Consider the following 16,923-nt stretch of genomic DNA (forward strand, 5'->3'; position numbering starts at 1 on the left):
ACATTTTCTTTTTTTAAATTAATTAATTTATTTATTTTTGGCTGCATTGGGTCTTTGTTGTTGCACGCCGGCTTTCTCTAGTTGCGGTGAGCGGGGGCTACTCTTCGTTGCAGTGCGCGGGCTTCTCATTGTGGTGGCTTCACTTGTTGCAGAGCATGGGCTCTAGGCACGCAGGCTTCAGTAGTTGTGGCACGCGGGCTCAATAGCTGTGGCTCACAGGCTTACTTGCTCCATCGACACACATTTTCTTATTTATTTTTCCTAGTAGTCCTACCAGGTAGGTGCAACTGAAATTGCATCTCGAGGTGAGGAGAGGAGGCACAGCATTTAAGAAACTTGCCCAAGGTCTCCCAGCTAGCAACTAGCAGAACAGGGAGTTGTATCAAAATCTGTTTAATGATAGAGGTGATTGCCTCATCTCTACACTCCACTGTCTGAAAAGTGATTTGCAAATATTGCTTTTATTCCTGAGTTTGTAAGGGTGTGGGTCTAGATTACATCTCCTTCTCTTGATAGGGAAGATAAATAAATAAATAAATAAATAAATAATATCAGCAATATTGACAATGGCCAAGATATGGAAGCAACAACCTAAGTGTCCATCAACAGATGGACAGATAAAGAAGATGTGGTTTATATATACAAGTTAATATTACTAAGCTACAAAAAATTGGAGGGCATTATGCTAAGTGAAATAAGTCAGACAGAAAAAGACAAATACTGTATGATACCACTTATATGTGGAATCTAAAAAATACAACAAATTAGTGAGTATAACAAGAAAGAAGCAGACTCACAGATACAGAGAACTACTGGCTACCAGTGGAAAGGGTGGGGAGGGGCACTGCAGGGGTGGAGAAGTAAGACAGGCTCAAGGATGTATTGTACAACACAGGGAATACAACCAATATTTTGTAATAACTGTAAATGAAGTGTAACCTTTAAAAACTGTGTAAAATTAAAAAACTAATAAAATATAAAATTCTTGGTGTTCTAGAGACTGCCTCTGAAGCCAGATGCCAGGACCACCCAGGATGCAGGGCTCTTGCCTTGAACAGGGGGCTGAGACTCGGGTCCGTCAGGAGGTCAAATCAGGAGGCTCAGCAAGGTCATATCGGAACCAGAGCCAGGAGAGCATGGGTGCCAGAGTGTGATGGGTTTAGGAGTGAGTGGGGGTGGGGATGTGGAAGTGAGGAGGGAAGACAGGTCTCCAGGAGGAAGAGAGGGAGAGAGGGTGGGAGAAGAAGTGTGATAGGGCTCAGGGTGGGGGGGTGGAGGGAGGTTATGATTTGCTTTGCAGTTTTGTTTCATTACACTTGAGCATGTTGCAATGCTGATGGGGAGAAAATTAAGAGTTAAAGATACAGGAGATCTTGGGGAGGGGGTGGATGTGAATCAGCAAGGACCCTAAAGAATCAGGACAAGGCAGGTGTTTGAAGCCCATGTGGGGGACACATGTTTGCTGGTTTGATATCAAAGCCTTCTTGCATCTGCATCACCCCATCACTTCCCACCACCGTCTGCCAATCAACCACTGTCAAGATTCCCATGGCCGAGTAGCTTAAGAAGTGTTTATAGTCAGAAACATTTTCCTTCCACTGGACATAAGTTCCTATCTCTGTCAGTGAGGAAAGCACACAACACACGATACCAGAACACATATCCCCAGGCAGCCCCATGTGCACGTGACATAGTTTGATACAAGAGCACCAAATCTGTCTCCACCTAAAACGGCTCACAAGGGGTCAGCCTCAGATCCCTGAGATATTGCACCATTTGGATTACCTTCCTTAAAAATCCTGTTAAAATACAAATGGCGGGCCTCCCTGGTGGCGCAGTGGTTGAGAGTCCGCCTGCCGATGCAGGGGATACGGGTTCGTGCCCCGGTCTGGGAGGATCCCATATGCCGTGGAGCGGCTGGGCCCGTGAGCCATGGCTGCTGGGCCTGCGCGTCCGGAGCCTGTGCTCCGCAACGGGAGAGGCCACAACAGTGAGAGGCCCGCATACCGCAAAAAGAAAAAAAAAAAAAAAAAATACAAATGGGTCAAAACAAGCAGGAAAAGAGCACCCACATTCACTGCAGCATAATTCACAATGGCCGAAAGGTAGAAGCAACCCAAGTGTCCATCAATGGATGAATGGATAAACAAAAGGTGGTATGTATGTTCATACAATGGAATAGTATTCAGCCCTTTTTAAAAAGGAAGGACATTCTGATACATGCTACAAAATGGATGAGCCTTGAGGACATTAAATTATTTTTATTTTCTTTTTGCAGTACGCGGGCCTCTCACTGCTGTGGCCTCTCCCGTTGCGGAGCACAGGCTCCGGACGCGCAGGCTCAGCAGCCATGGCTCACGGGCCCAGCCGCTCCACGGCATGTGGGATCCTCCCGGACTGGGGCACGAACCCGTGTGCCCTGCATCGGCAGGCGGACTCTCAACCACTGCGCCACCAGGGAAGCACCTTGAGGACATTATACTCTGTGAAATAAGCCAGTCACAAAACAATAAATACAGTATGATTCCATCCACATGCGCTATCTAGAGTAGTCAAATCCATAGAGACAAAGTAGAATGGTGGTTGCCAGGCGCTGGGGGGAGGGGGGAATGTGGAGTTGCTGTCTGCTGGGTAAGGAGTTTATTTGGGGAAGATGAAAAGAGTTCTGGAGATGGATGGCAGTGATGGCTGCACAACAATGTGAATGTACTTAAAGCCACTGAACTGTATACTTAAAAATTGTTAAGATGGTAGCTTTATGTCATGTGTATCTTACCACAATTAAAAGAACTAATTTAGGGGCTTCCCTGGTGGCGCAGTGGTTGAGAGTCCGCCTGCCGATGCAGGGCACACGGGTTCGCGCCCCGGTCCATGAAGATCCCACATGCCGCGGAGCGGCTGGGCCCGTGAGCCATGGCCGCTGAGCCTGTGCGTCCGGAGCCTGTGCTCCGCAACGGGAGAGACCACAACAGTGAGAGGCCCGCGTACCGCAAAAAAAACAAAAACCAAAAAACTAATTTAAAAACCTAGTTCATTCAAAAGGGGCCACTTGATCCCTTGTTCTCATTTATTATTAGACTGGCTCAGCTTTGCTTCTCAGTAAAGGAAACTCAGCAGAGAGCAGGACATCTGAGGAGCTGGGATCTGGGAGAGCTGATGAGAGGCAACAGTCCCTGTGGCTAGTAATTCCCTGGGCTATGGGATGTGCTTTGAGAAAGGGCAGGTCTTGAGTCCCATCCTGACCTGAGAGGGACAGCCCTGTGGGGTCCTCAGTAGCAGGAGGAGAATGTGAGCCCCACACACCTTGGGGAGCTGCTTGGGGGGCAGGGAAGGGAGACAGCAGCCTCTGTGCACTTGCCAAATGGCAAGTGGCCTCCCTCTGGGGGAGTAATACTACTACACAGTTATTATGACTATCCAGGCTTCTGTGAGTCAGCACCACTGGCTTATTTAGAAAACTCACAGCTGGCGTAAGTGAGCCCTGACACTGCGAGTCAAAGTCAAGGGTGGGTGTGAGAGTGGTGGACCCACACCCATGACCCATGACCCTCTCAGTCTAGTGCTTTCTTTAATTTGGCCAGCACCTCCTCCACCATCAGACCCTGGGAAAGGAAGCCACCTGGCCACAGAAAGCAGCATCTGAACCCTCATCAATGAGAGAGACAGAATTGTTACACTAATATGGAAACACTAAAGGAAGGAATAAATTTCATTTCCATGCATCTCTAGCTTGAGTTCCAAGCTCAACAGATGCTATATTTATCAAATACTTTGTATTCTGTGACAGGCTTTGCCAACTTTCTGTTTTTAGACACATCAGAAAAAGTCCACGTTTGATTTCTCTTCCTTCTGGCTTCTCCCTCCCCATTTGTGGGAGGGGTGGTGGTTTGGGTGGGACCCTGTCCTTTCAATAGAAGGTAAGTGCCAAGGAGATGGCAGCCATCTGAAAACTCACCCTAGTGCCAAAGCATCCTGATATGGGCTCTGCCTCCTTTGCAGAATGATGTCTTGTCCTGGCTTCACCCCATCCCAGATGGCATAGCTGATGGGGCAGGAAAACACACATATTTTAGAGTATTTACAGCATCGTTTCTCCCTGCCCCCACTTCCTGTGAAGGAGGATTTAGCTTTGGCCCACTAAGTTTTGGAGCCTTTCTTGTGCAGAAGGTAGGAAACTATGGGAAGGGATTCTGATCTGTGTGGTGCTGTAACTCAGATGCGTTGATGGGTTCACCGAAGCAAAGGTGGAGAATCACCTAATGGAAAAAGCAGAACAGATCAGAAGGTGAGAAGGGGGACAAGAGAGATAAGAGCCAGGGATGGGCTGAACTGGGGGGAATTAAAGAGATGAATTCTGGGGGACTGGAGTAGCTGCTGAGCTGCTATGAGGAGGATATGGGAGAGAGATGGGAGAAGGCTTTCAGAAATGTTCTTGGTGTTATGATTGGAATCCATCCTCCCCCTTGGCATTTTTAAGAGATTTCCGTAGAGACATAAAGTGGTTTTAAAGTTATTTTTTTGTATGAGGGCCTGGTGTTTATTCAAGGCAGCCTGGACCGCTGGAGGCTAGCGTTTACTGGTAAAGGAGAGCCACCCTTCACCCCACTTCTCCCATCAACACAGACTGTAGTCCAGCTATTTCAAACTGGTCTCCAGTGGGCTCGGTTTGGACCCCAGATGGATCTTGTGTGGCTCACTGAGAGTTAATTTTTTTTAACCACCACTGAAAATTGGGATTTCACATTTAAAAAGCCCACATTTCCTACTCCTCTTGAAAAAATTGGAAAATCTGGCAACTTGAGATTTTCATCCCCCAAGGCAAAAATAAGCACATGCTCTCTGGTTGACCCCAGTGCCCACCACTCACATAAGGTGTGCACGTGCACAAACACCTGGACAACTTCCTACATTTATATTTCTCACCATCTGGTAACGGCAGACTAGATCATTGGGGTCTGCTTTCCTGCTGGGGACCATTAGAAAGGCTGGACAAAATAAGAATAAAATCAGCCTGAAGGCACCAAAAGCTTAATAAGATCATGAAGAATTGTCAAACCAAGTTCTGGGAAAAGATGGCCATTCAGGGAGACAAGCCCAACAACTGGGGGCTCTTTCCCCCTTGGGATATTTGCTGCCTCAGGAAGAGACAACTAAGAAGCTGAGAAGTTAAGCAGCACCTAGGCAGCTCTGCATGTCTAAGGGGACACAAGGTGGGATCCAGTGCCCACCAAAGGAGCCGGGGTACTGTAACTCCCCATTTTAGACAAAGACCCTGAAATTGCTCCTTAAGACTAAGTGAACTGAAAATAACCAGATTTTGCAGAGTCCCAACCCAGCTTCCAATGAGCTTAATTCTTCAAACTGGATTAAGGCCAGATTGGCCAGACCAGATTGCTAGTATCCCCAGGTGCCTAGCAGAAGCAAACGTTAAGTACAGTAAGTCCTCTACACACAAACCTTCAAGTTGCAAATTTTCAAAGATGCGAACGTGCGTTTGAGTGTCCAATCACCTAACTTAGTTCTGTTTGAGGAGGCACACCTGAACATAGAACGGTACACAAGGTTGCAGCAGTCGTTCAGAATGCAATCCAGTGTTACTGTGTCATCTACAGTGACAAAAAAAAAAAGAGCTACAACCCCGACACCACTGGATTGATTTTTTCAAGAGGGTAGATAGAATTGAATCCAGCAAGGAACCAGAACCTGTGCCATCAACATCAGGTGTGAGTGAAATTGCAGCTGCCCTCCATCTCCTATCGCTGACGATCCTTCAGCTCTGCCATCTCCCACCTGCTCTCCCTCCTCCAGTCAGTAACTCTTCTTGCCTATTCGGTTGATGCCAGCCCCTGTATGCCAGCTGTTGTACTGTACTACTGTACTTTTCAAGGTACTGTACGGTAAGATTAAAAATGTTTATTTTTTGTTTGTTTGTTATGTATTATTTGTGTGAAAAGTATTATAAACCTATTACAATACAGTACTATATAGCCGATTGTGTTAGTTGGGTACCTAGGCTAACTTTTTTGCACTAACAAACTGGACTTATGAACGCACTCTCAGAACGGAACTTGTTCGTATGTAGGGGACTTAGCGTACTCTCTGGAGGAAGATAACACCATAACGTCTCACTTTACTTCTACTAACAATTTTTCACGTACAATTCGGTCTGAAGGTACCCAGACACATGAGGAAACAAGACAACGTGAATGAGATCCAACAGAAACAACTACAATAGAAACAATTCCAGAGAATTCCACTTTTGGAGTTACTGGACACAGACTTTGTGCAAAGGAGATAAAAGATGAGATTTAAAAATATGGCAGACAACTGGAAATTTAAAAAAAAGGGACAATAATGATTTGAAAAATAACCAAATAGTAATTTAGAGTTGAAAATATAATAACAAAAGTAAAGAGCTGAGTGGATGGGTTTAAAGCGGATTAGACACAGTCAAAGGGAGAAGTGATGAACTGGGAAGTTGGTTAGAAGAAAACATCAGGATGAAACATGGAGAGACACAAGGATGGAAAATACAGTGGAGGGAATAAGAGATATGGAAAATAAAGTGAAAATTGAAGTTCTAGAAGGAGACAAGAGAGAGAATAGGGCAGTAGCAATAATTTGAAGAGAAAATATTTGAGAAATTGCCAAAATTGACTAAAAACAAGCCACAGATTCCAGAACCCCAAGCAGGATAAATAAAAACTACACCTAGGTACGTCATAGTAAAATATATGAAAACCAAAGACAAAGAGAAGAAAAAAATCTTAAAAGCAGCTATCATTACTTGAAAAAAGGAATAGACTGTTAGCTTACTTCTTGACAGAAACAATGGAAGCTAGAAATTAGTAGAATTTAAATATCTTTCAAATGCTGAAAGAAAAGAAGTGCCAACCTAGAATTCCATGCCCAGTGAAAAGAGCCCCTAATAACAAAGGTTAACTTAAGACATTTTCACGATTCTTTACGAGCAGCAGATACTAAAACATGTTCTTTAAGGGAAAAGAAAATGATTTAATATGATAGATTACAGGTGCAGGAAAAAATGAAGAACAATGCAGAGATTAATTTGTGGAAATCCAAATGAAGTAGACTGTACAAAACAACATGGCAATGTCCACTGGGGATTTAAAAAGTTAAAATATATAACAAGTACACATAAGTAAGGAGGGAAGGGTAAATGGAACTAAGATGTTCTAAGGTCCTTGTATTACTATGGAAGAAGATAAAAATGTTAGTTAACATTAGACTTTGATAAATCAAAGATACATATTGTGATCTCTAGGGTAACTTCTAAAAGAATAGTAAAAAAAGTATATAACTTGCAACGTAAGAGAGGGTAAAACAGAATATTTAGCCACTCCAAAAGCAAAAACAGAAAGGAGGATAAAAAGAACATAGAGCATGTGACAAATGGAAACATTTAATAAGATGGTAGATTTGAATCCAGATATATCAGTAATTTCATTAAATGTAAATGAACAAACTACGTCAATTAGAAGTCAGAGTATTGAGCTGGATTTTAAAAATCTATATACTGTTTATAAGAAACACATTTAAGGGCTTCCCTGGTGGCGCAGTGGTTGAGAGTCCGCCTGCCGATGCAGGGGACACGAGTTCGTGCCCTGGTCCGGGAAGATCCCACATGCCGCGGAGCGGCTGGGCCAGTGAGCCGTGGCCGCTGAGCCTGCGCGTCCGGAGCCTGTGCTCTGCAACGGGAGATGCCACAACAGTGAGAGGCCCGCGTACCGCAAAAAAAAAAAAAAAAAAAAAAAAAAAAAGAAACACATTTAAAATATTAGTTTTAAAATGTTGAAAGTTAAGGGTAGACAAAACATAAATATTAAGCAAAATCATATTAATATTTATAGTATATATTAATATCAGACAAAACATATTTTCAGGCCAAAAGCATTACTACAGCTAAACAAGGATGTATCATAATGATAAAAATTTCAATTCACAAGGAAAATAGAGTGATTATAAAATTTGTATACATTTTATGATGTGGCTTCAAAACATATGAAGCTAAGATGGACAAAAATCACAAGAAATGACCAGATAAATAAGTAAGGATATAGATTGATTGAACATGATCAGTAAACTTGACTTCATGGAGATATATACATATATATTTTATATATATATATATATTTTGTGTGTGTGTGTGTGTGTGTGTGTGTGTGTGTGGTACACGGGCCTCTCGCTGCTGTGGCCTCTCCCATTGCGGAGCATAGGCTCCGGACGCGCAGGCTCAGCGGCCATGGCTCACGGGCCCAGCCGCTCCGCAGCATGTGGGATCTTCCCGGACCGGGGCACGAACCCGTGTCCCCTGCATCGGCAGGCGGACTCTCAACCACTGCGCCACCAGGGAAGCCCCCCCAGCAATTATAGAAGTCAGGTTCCCCAAATATTTATGACTCTCACCTCCTCACCTTCCAAGCAAATAATAGGACTAAAATTCTCTACCTCATTTTATGTTAGGTGTGGCCATAAGACTCATTTTGACCAATGAAATGTGAGTAGGAGTAACTGCCAGGTGCTAGTGTAACAGTAAACATCTCTCCCCTTTCCTTCCTGTAAGCAGAGGGCTGGACCTCCCTCAGTCTGGGCCCTCAACTGAGGATGACATGGAGCAGACCTGCCCATCCAACCTACACATGGACATGTCAATGTTGATGTATGAGAAACAGACCTTTGTGACTTTAAGTCACTAAAATTTGGAGATTATTTATAAACGTAGTATAACCTGGTCTATCCTGAATAATACAAGCAGAAAAAGAAAAGGACTACTTTTCAGGCACAGAGGTGAGCCTGTCTTGAAAGAGTATGGTGTGACAAGTCCTGGTGAGTTCACTATGACTTAAGCTCTGGGGAGGTGGGGTGGGAACAGGGCTGTTGCAGGAAGAGCGGCTCCCAAGAAGAGCCCATAAAGACTGGCTGGAGGCAAGTTTTGAAGGACCCTGGGTTAATAATAAGGAATGGATACTATCCTGGAAGTTTTCTGAATGTTCTCCAGAAGTTGGTGACTGGCTGAATATTGGTAGTAACTGAGAGGATGAACTGGGGAGAATCTAACTGGTGTGAAAGGAGGGAATTAGGTGGGGAACTTTTCCCAATGAACATGTTACACATTTTTCCCCACTTCCTAGAGGTAGCCATTTTAAAGAATTTGGTGAGACTTTCCCCAGCAATTGCATGCACAAGCAAACACACACAAAAAAACAATTTTTAAAACACAACTCAGGGCTTCCCTGGTGGCGCAGTGGTTGAGAGTCCGCCTGCCGATGCAGGGAACATGGGTTCGTGCCCCGGTTCGGGAAGATCCCACATGCCGCGGAGCCGCTGGGCCCGTGAGCCATGGCCGCTGAGCTTGCGTGTCCGGAGCCTGTGCTCCGCAACAAGAGAGGCCACAACAGTGAGAAGCCTGTGTACCGCAGGAAAAAAAAAAAAAAACAACACACAACTCAGATCAATCTCATTTAACCTGCTGTTCTGAAAATTTTTTCCAGTTAATATCTTCACGGTTATTTTCTGTGTCATCTCAAAGAAATTTGCCTCTTTCTTTTTTTATTGGCTGCTCAGTATACCATTGTATGGATGTACCAAATGATGTAGCTATTCCCCTGTTGACAGACATTTAGGCTGTTTTCACTCTTGCAATGTTGCAGCAACCATATTGTGAATCATATCCATAGATTTTTGTCTCTTTTTCTACAGACAGCAAGACCAGTTTTGCCACCATTTTAATGGTGAAAAGTTTAGGCTGGGTAACAGGAACACACCCAGGTAGGCCATTTGAGATGACAGTTTTGGTTAGGGGGTGCCTGGTATGCCTCCATTATGCCCAGAATGGTGTCTTGAACATAGTGGGTACTCAATAAGCACCTGTTCAATGAATGAATGGATGAATAGGTCCACATCCACTGTAGACACTTGGACGAGGCCTGCCCTGCCCCCATCTATAACAGGCTTTTTCAACTCCAACACTATTGACTTTAGGGCTAGCCTGGATACTTTGTTGTGGAGGGCACTATCCTGAACACTGCAGCATGCTTAGCAGCATCCCTTGCCTCTACCCCACTAGATGCCGTGAGCACAACCCCAGTTGCAGCAACCAAAAATGTCTCCAGAAATTGCCAAATGTTCCCTGGGGAAAATTTGGTCCCAGTGATTTTTAAATATGGACTGTATTTGTGTAAGGGCAAAGGCCCTTTCTAAAAACAACTGACTCTGCAAAGGTTGATCTTATTCACCAATCCTCCCACATTAAAATGGCCTTTCTTCCTGGGTTTTCACAGTCCTTTCATAGAGATTGCTGAATACCTTTTCCTGGCTTCAGACCTTATTCCTAACATCTTCACCATGAGTTAGGTCAATCTTTGTAACATACAATCCTCTTTATACATTCTCTCATCACTGAATACCCCTCTTTGGAAGTACTTATCAAATGTGAATTCTTACATTTATTTGAGAAAGTACTAAATTAATGTTTCCCCTCACTCAATTCCCTAGAGGGACTCATAAGTAAGAATTTGGCATGCCACAGGTCAGTTTTTGCTCACCATTTTTATATCTAGTGCCCAAAACAATGCCTGACAGATAGTAGATGCTCAATGGGTGTTGGCTGGATGGGTGGGAAGATGGATGGATGGATGGATGGATGGATAAGAGCCTATTATCAGTCAACAAGGGCTGACTGATCCACCCATTTTTGCCCTTATGCCTTCTAAAACAATTTTGAAAAATAATGTTACTTATACTCACATTTAAAAATTGACGTTAAAGGTTCACCACTAAGTTCATATGGATTCAAGATAATAACTTCCAGCATATTGTAAATATTGGAATTAAAAAATTAAGCTGTGACAACGTTCTTTAAATGTACCTCTTAATCTGTTTTTATTTCTAATATTCTCTACAACTTTCACGGTACTCTCCCTCAGATTCAAGGGATGGAAGAGACAAAGTTGTTAAATTAAAAACTGCCTTAATTAGTTATTAAGGGAAGTTGAATTAAATTTTTAAAGGAAGCTTCCAGTTTGAGAACCTGGATCTGGAAATTTTTACATTTTGGGATATGGCTCCTTAGTAAGATTTTTGAAGAGTGAGGGGTATGCTTTCCAGTAAAGGTAGGATTATTATGAACACAGACATGTTCTCAGGCAAATCAGTTTTAGGAAAAGGTACCTAAAGAAACTGGGAACCTGGAAATTGGTTCTCTAAAAATAATCCCTGGTGTGCCCATTGGAAAGTCTTGAAGACCACCATCCTAGGGGTAATGCATGCTAGTGGCCAGCAGAGGGCAGTGTTGGACAAGCTATTGGGCTCCATCTCCCTGGCTCTCCCTCAAGGTAGCCGACAGAAAGGGCAATTCACGATGCAGTGGGGACCACAGCCTGGGTGGCCCCACCCAGTCCTTTCTGGTGTGTGTGTGTTTGCACAGTGAATTATTCATAGGAAACTGGCTCCACGGAGAATGGAGGCCTGAGACTCTCCATTCTGTACCTAGAATCAGGGCCTGGGACTGTAAACAGATGAAAACCTTATTCTTTTTCCCATTCAAGAACTGAGGTTGGGGAAAGAAACTGAGGATTGAAGTCATGGATCTGAATCAAATGTGAGGTTTTTGTTATTCTTCTTATAAAATGAAAACAACAGTGAAATCTCAATAATTTATAGCTTCAGGAGACAGGGAGCAAAGTGACCGAAAGTTCCTGCTCTTCAGTCAGATGATGGGGGCTGGGATCTCTCTCCTTGGCAAGCTCACCTTCCCCAGCTTCTGCCTCTCTGGCTGTCAGACTGGAACAGGATTACCTTCCCCACAGAGCTGTTGCGAGGATAAATGAGACAAACGCGAGAAAAGAGCTCAGCCTGAAAACGGCATTTAGCAAGGGCTCAAGAAATAACAGTGGTGATGGCGAAGATGATGATATGGAATTGGCATTTTGTCAGGCATGAGGGTTTCAAAGCTTCCCATTCAGGTCTGAAGAGGAAGAACCAGAGGCGAAAATCCAAGCTTTTTAAATATTTTAAGTTTTACAAGCCTAGGAATTAGAAGCAGAAACAGCCAGGGGAAACAGCCAGAATCAGTGTGATTCAGTGTAAGAGCCTCACTCCTCCACATTGCTTACAAGTGCCTCCCAGGGGTGGGGTCCCACCCAGCTCTGGTAAGAGGGTCTCTGTGTCTACAGCAGTGTGTAGATGATGGCCAGATGCGTGCTGACTGTAGGACATGCCCACCAGCCTCAGATATAAAAGCAGTGACTTTGTTCATTAGATTGATCTTCTGTGAAACCTCAAAGGGTCGGGATGAACTGGTTAAAATAAAGTTAGTAATTTGGACTAATAGCTCAGATATATTAAAAGTAAGGTTCAGAGCAAGCCTCCCTCTCCCCTTCTGCCTTACACGCAGAAAGGTAACACGGACTAGTTCAGAGAGAGGCAACTTGGATGAGATAACTGCCCTTTCACCTGGCAGCTGTCCAGCCCCCAAATAGCTTTTGTGTTTGGTCCAAAAATAAGATCACATGAGAGGGGGAGAAATAAATACACAAGTGCTTGTCCTTGGGCTTTCTGTGGGTACACCAGCCGCACTGGTAGGGACCCATGAGGGTGGCCTGACAACGCACTCCCCAGGCTCCCCAAGGCTGGGGAAACCATCTGGATCAGGGCGGGTGTGGTGTGTGGTGTGCATACAGCCCTTCTCTGGGGGCTCCCTGAGCTCCATACACATCAGAGAGGGAGCAGGAGAGAGAGAACAAGCAGCTCCAACAGCCTGGACTCCAGGGGAATAAGGGCATTGTCTCCTTTGGTGAAGGCCACGCCCTTCCTCCCCGCGGTGGCCTGCCTGCAGCGGTCCCGGTAGGACAGTGTGGATGCCGCAGGCTGCGCAGCTGCCATCACCCCAGAAAGAAAGTGCCCCAGAACCAAAGTACAGAGGTGAGTGCATCTGCTTCTCCAAGGGGCTCCGATTGCTGTGGACTTTCCGCTTGGCTTCAGGCTTGTGCTCTGCATGAATGCTCTCCCCCCCCCCACCCCTTCTCCCTGATCTGAGTTGGTGGCAGGCTTGAGGCTGTGAGATGGATGCTAGACTAAAGCATTCCTGTACTCTCTTCTCTCATTCGGAGGGCAGCTTGCTTCCAGAAAGAACTGGCTGAGTCAAATTCTTAGCAGGGAAGCAGGAAAGGGTTTCTACAAAGTGAATTATCTTTGCTGAGATCCAAGAAGACATTTCCCAGAAAATCATTAGACAAATCCCATTGCAGTAATGCTAATGCTTAGTTTTTTAAAAGCTCTGCATCGAATAGGAAATAAATAAAAGGATGCCAGCTGATTCCCTATAATTGGGCAAAAGGGAGAAAACACAAATGGCATCTGCAGAGCTTCCTTTCCCCTCACCCCCCTTCCCCATCTCTTCCTGACGACTTTAGAACCCTGCAAAATATACTTAACAGATCCAAGAACTCTCTTCTTTGGTTGAGAACAAGAGGAATAAGATCAAGGGTCTGGGGAGAACTGCTCTGTAAGCAGAGTCAAGGGGCAAAGAAGAGCGACATTTTGCAGAGTTTTGGGTTCTCCTTCTAACATCTCCGCCACCTGAGCACGTGACATGTACCTGTTGCCTACTGAGGGTATGGACAGGTGTCTCCATCGCTTGCACACGCATACCATTATTCCTTGACATACAACACCCCTCAGCTCAGGACCACAAATATCTATGCTAAGAGTAAGCCAACAGAACACTGCTGGGGACAAGATAACTCCTTGAATAAGTCAAGATTCTTCTAGTGATAATGGACTGAAATCCAGTTTGAAGAGACTTAGACAAAAAAAAAACAAAAAAAGGGAAAAATGTTTTCCTCATGTAACTGAAACAGCCAGGGTTTTGATATGGTGGGATCCAGGTGCCCAGATGATGTTATCGTGAATCTGTCTCTCTCCATTTCTTGCTTTGCATCCCTGTGTCATTCTACTCCCAGGAAGACTCACTCACCCTGGCGATAAGATGGCTGCCAGCAGCTGGGGGCTGACGTCCTACTGGCCCAGCCATCCTACAAGAATAGGTGTTTCCCTGTCCCAACAGTTCTAGCTAGAGTCTCAGGGTCACATTTCACTGAACCAATGTGGATATTGTGCCATCCCTGCCATGGGGGTGTAGTCATCCCCACCCAAAACCACATGGCCTGAAAGCAATGAAAGGCTGGGTCCCCAAAGACCATCAAGGGGGGCTGCATGCAGGATGGCCAAGGTCATTGGTTGTCACTTTGTACTGCTTTTTTTGTGATCGTCTAGATTAAGAGCCAAAGCTCCTCCAACATAACCCCTCCTCCTTCCTCCCTCTTATAGTCCACAAAAATGTATGCGTGACAGAAAGTCTCATAGAAAGGATAATTATTAGTAGAACAGGTGACTAAAAGACCCCATGGTATGTCATCCCTAGAGACCCGAGAGTGGGAAAGACACCAGAAGACCCAGACCCACTGGGCCCCCAACCTGCTGTGCTCCCATGGGTCTCCCCTTCCCTTCACCCACCCTTGCCCGCTTCTTCCTCCCTCTGCTCTGCTGACGTGAACCCATCTTGCCTTTCAAGGGCCAGACTCCGTGCGGCCTCCCCTCCGAGGCCGCATCTGGCCCACCCAGCCTTTTCTGTTCTCTCCCTCTCCAAACTGGGACAGCGTTGCCCCTCGGCATTGCAGTCCACTGTTTACCTGTTCTTTAAGAACTGCATGTATCTTAGTTTCTCTCCCCGCTTGAATTTTAGATTCCTGGGGAAAATTAAGTTTCATCCCCAGCCCTCCCTGTGGTGTCTAACACACATTAGGTGCTTCCAACCAATAAAAATAAATAAAAACAGCCTCCCTAAATAGCTTAGAGAGGATGGCTAGATTACTTGAGATCCTTAATTCTGATTGTATAAGTAATATAATAACTATGACAAACACCGATGGAGCTCTGAATGTATACTGGAGCCCCTGACAGGCATCATCTCAGGTAATCCTCACAGTCACCCTATGAGGTAAATACCACTATTATCCCCATTTAACAGATGGGGAAACTGAGTCTCAGAGAACTGAGTCACTTATCCTAGATCAGAGAGCTAGTAAGTGGCAGCCTGGGAGTTAGAACCCAGGCAAGCCTACCATCTCCTTTCCTATTAGATTCCTCAGTTACATGTTTATCAGTGGTACTTTCTGCTGCCTGATTTGAAAGAGCGAGGGGCACAGGTGATTGGTCAGAGAGCAGGAGGAAGTTCAGATATTTTAGGCCCCTCTTCTGCCTCTGGGGCTCCCAGTGCCTCTACAGGGGGTTCGCCCAGGGATAAGGGGTCACATCCCTACCTCAGAGCCAACAAGAAGGTCAGGGGCAGGGGAATTTCACAAAAGGAGGTACCTCTGGGGCTCTGCAGAGAGCGAGGTGCTTTTTGATTAAATGAGTTCTTAGATTAGAATGGTCTTTGGGGAAACGTTAGCTGGAGGGTGGGCTTTAGAATTTGTCTGCCCGTCTGGCTGCCCATCACTAGGCATGGCCTTGTCCTTTCTCCTGCCCCCTGAACAGGGTGACCAGGCCAGAGGCCTCCCTCAGAGGGCAGCTTGTAGGATTTGGAAAGCAACCAAATTCAGCAAATTCAGATCTCAAAGGAAACCCAAATCTTAAGTAAACGGTATTTTTTTTTATAACGTCTGTGCCTCTGCATCCAGGCACTGGCCTCTTGGTTGATGCCGTCACCTGTGGTGCTGGGAGCCTTTGGTCTGAGGGTATCTTGTTTCTCTGATGCACAGGAACCTGCTCTTGTGGGTTAGCACCTTCTCAAGAGCAGATCCTATTGGGTTTATGCCATTAATCCGCAGTTTCCCTGAGAGGCTCAGAGAGCTGGCATCCCCACCAGTGAGGCACAGTGAGATGAAAGCACATCCCCAATTACACAGAAGCAGGGAGGGGCCCGGACTCTGGGAAGCGGGCCTCTGAGGTCTTTAGGATCCAAGCCTGCTTGCTTCCCCAGGCAGTCATGATAGAACAAAACTAAAACCAAAAGAATTAAATTGGCTAAGTAATATGCTTTGGGTAAATACTTAAGAGAAAAACCACCGCTAGATCCAAGAGAAATAAAATCAAATATTCACACAAAACTTGTATACAACACAAATGTTCCAGCACCATTACTCATGATATCTAAACAGAGGAAATAAGCCAAATGTCCATTAATTGATGAACAAATAAAATATGGCGTATCCATACAGTGAAATATTATTCAGCAATTAAAAGGAATGACGTTCTGATAAATATGGATCAAACTACAATGTGGGGGCTTCCCTGGTGCCACAGTGGTTCAGAGTCTGCCTGCCGACGCAGGGGACATGGGTTCGTGCCCCGGTCCGGGAGTATCCCACATGCCGTGGAGTGGCTGGGCCCGTGAGCCATGGCCGCTGAGCCTGCGCGTCCGGAGCCTGTGCTCCACAGTGGGAGAGGCCACAGCGGTGAGAGGCCCGCGTACCGGGAAAAAAAACCAAAAAACAAAAAAAAACCCTACAATGTGGATGAACCTTAATGACATTATGCTTTATAAGGAAAAGAAACCCACACTGTATGATCCCACTTATATGAAATGGCCAGAACAGGCGAATCTACAGAGACAGAAAGTAGACTGGTGGTTGTGTAGGCCTGGGGGGAGGGCAGGGATGAGGAATGATTGCTAATGGGTATGGGGTTTCTTCTGGGGATGACAAAAAAAGTTCTAAATTAGACAGTGGTGATGGTTGCACAACTTTGTGAACATACTAAAACCACTTAATTGTATACCTGAAATGGGTGAACTCCAATGGTATGTGAATTACATCTCAATAAAATTGCTCAGAAAACCCCCAAACCATGGCTAATGAAATAATGAACCCAGTGACAGGGCCTTGCTGAAGGATGTGGTCT

General features: G+C 45.2%; 1 protein-coding gene and 1 long non-coding RNA gene across 3 annotated transcripts in view; one reads left to right on the forward strand and one right to left on the reverse strand.

Annotated features, from left to right (window-relative positions):
* The window catches only part of LOC309805116, a 51,161-nt gene extending 47,021 nt beyond the window's left edge, over window positions 1-4,140 (reverse strand). For both annotated transcript variants that reach the window (XR_014294224.1, XR_014294225.1), the window contains exon 1: window positions 3,956-4,140. This is a non-coding gene — a long non-coding RNA (uncharacterized lncRNA). The remainder of the gene's footprint in view (window positions 1-3,955) is intronic.
* An 8,740-nt stretch (window positions 4,141-12,880) lies between these two features.
* The window catches only part of FGF1 (fibroblast growth factor 1), a 102,232-nt gene continuing 98,189 nt past the window's right edge, over window positions 12,881-16,923 (forward strand). Inside the window, exon 1 of the mRNA XM_082620934.1 lies at window positions 12,881-12,942. The gene's annotated coding sequence lies outside the window, so the exon portion shown is untranslated. The remainder of the gene's footprint in view (window positions 12,943-16,923) is intronic.

Source organism: Mesoplodon mirus (assembly GCF_964341445.2).
Source record: "Mesoplodon mirus genome assembly, chromosome: 5".
Lineage (NCBI taxonomy): Eukaryota > Metazoa > Chordata > Mammalia > Artiodactyla > Ziphiidae > Mesoplodon > Mesoplodon mirus.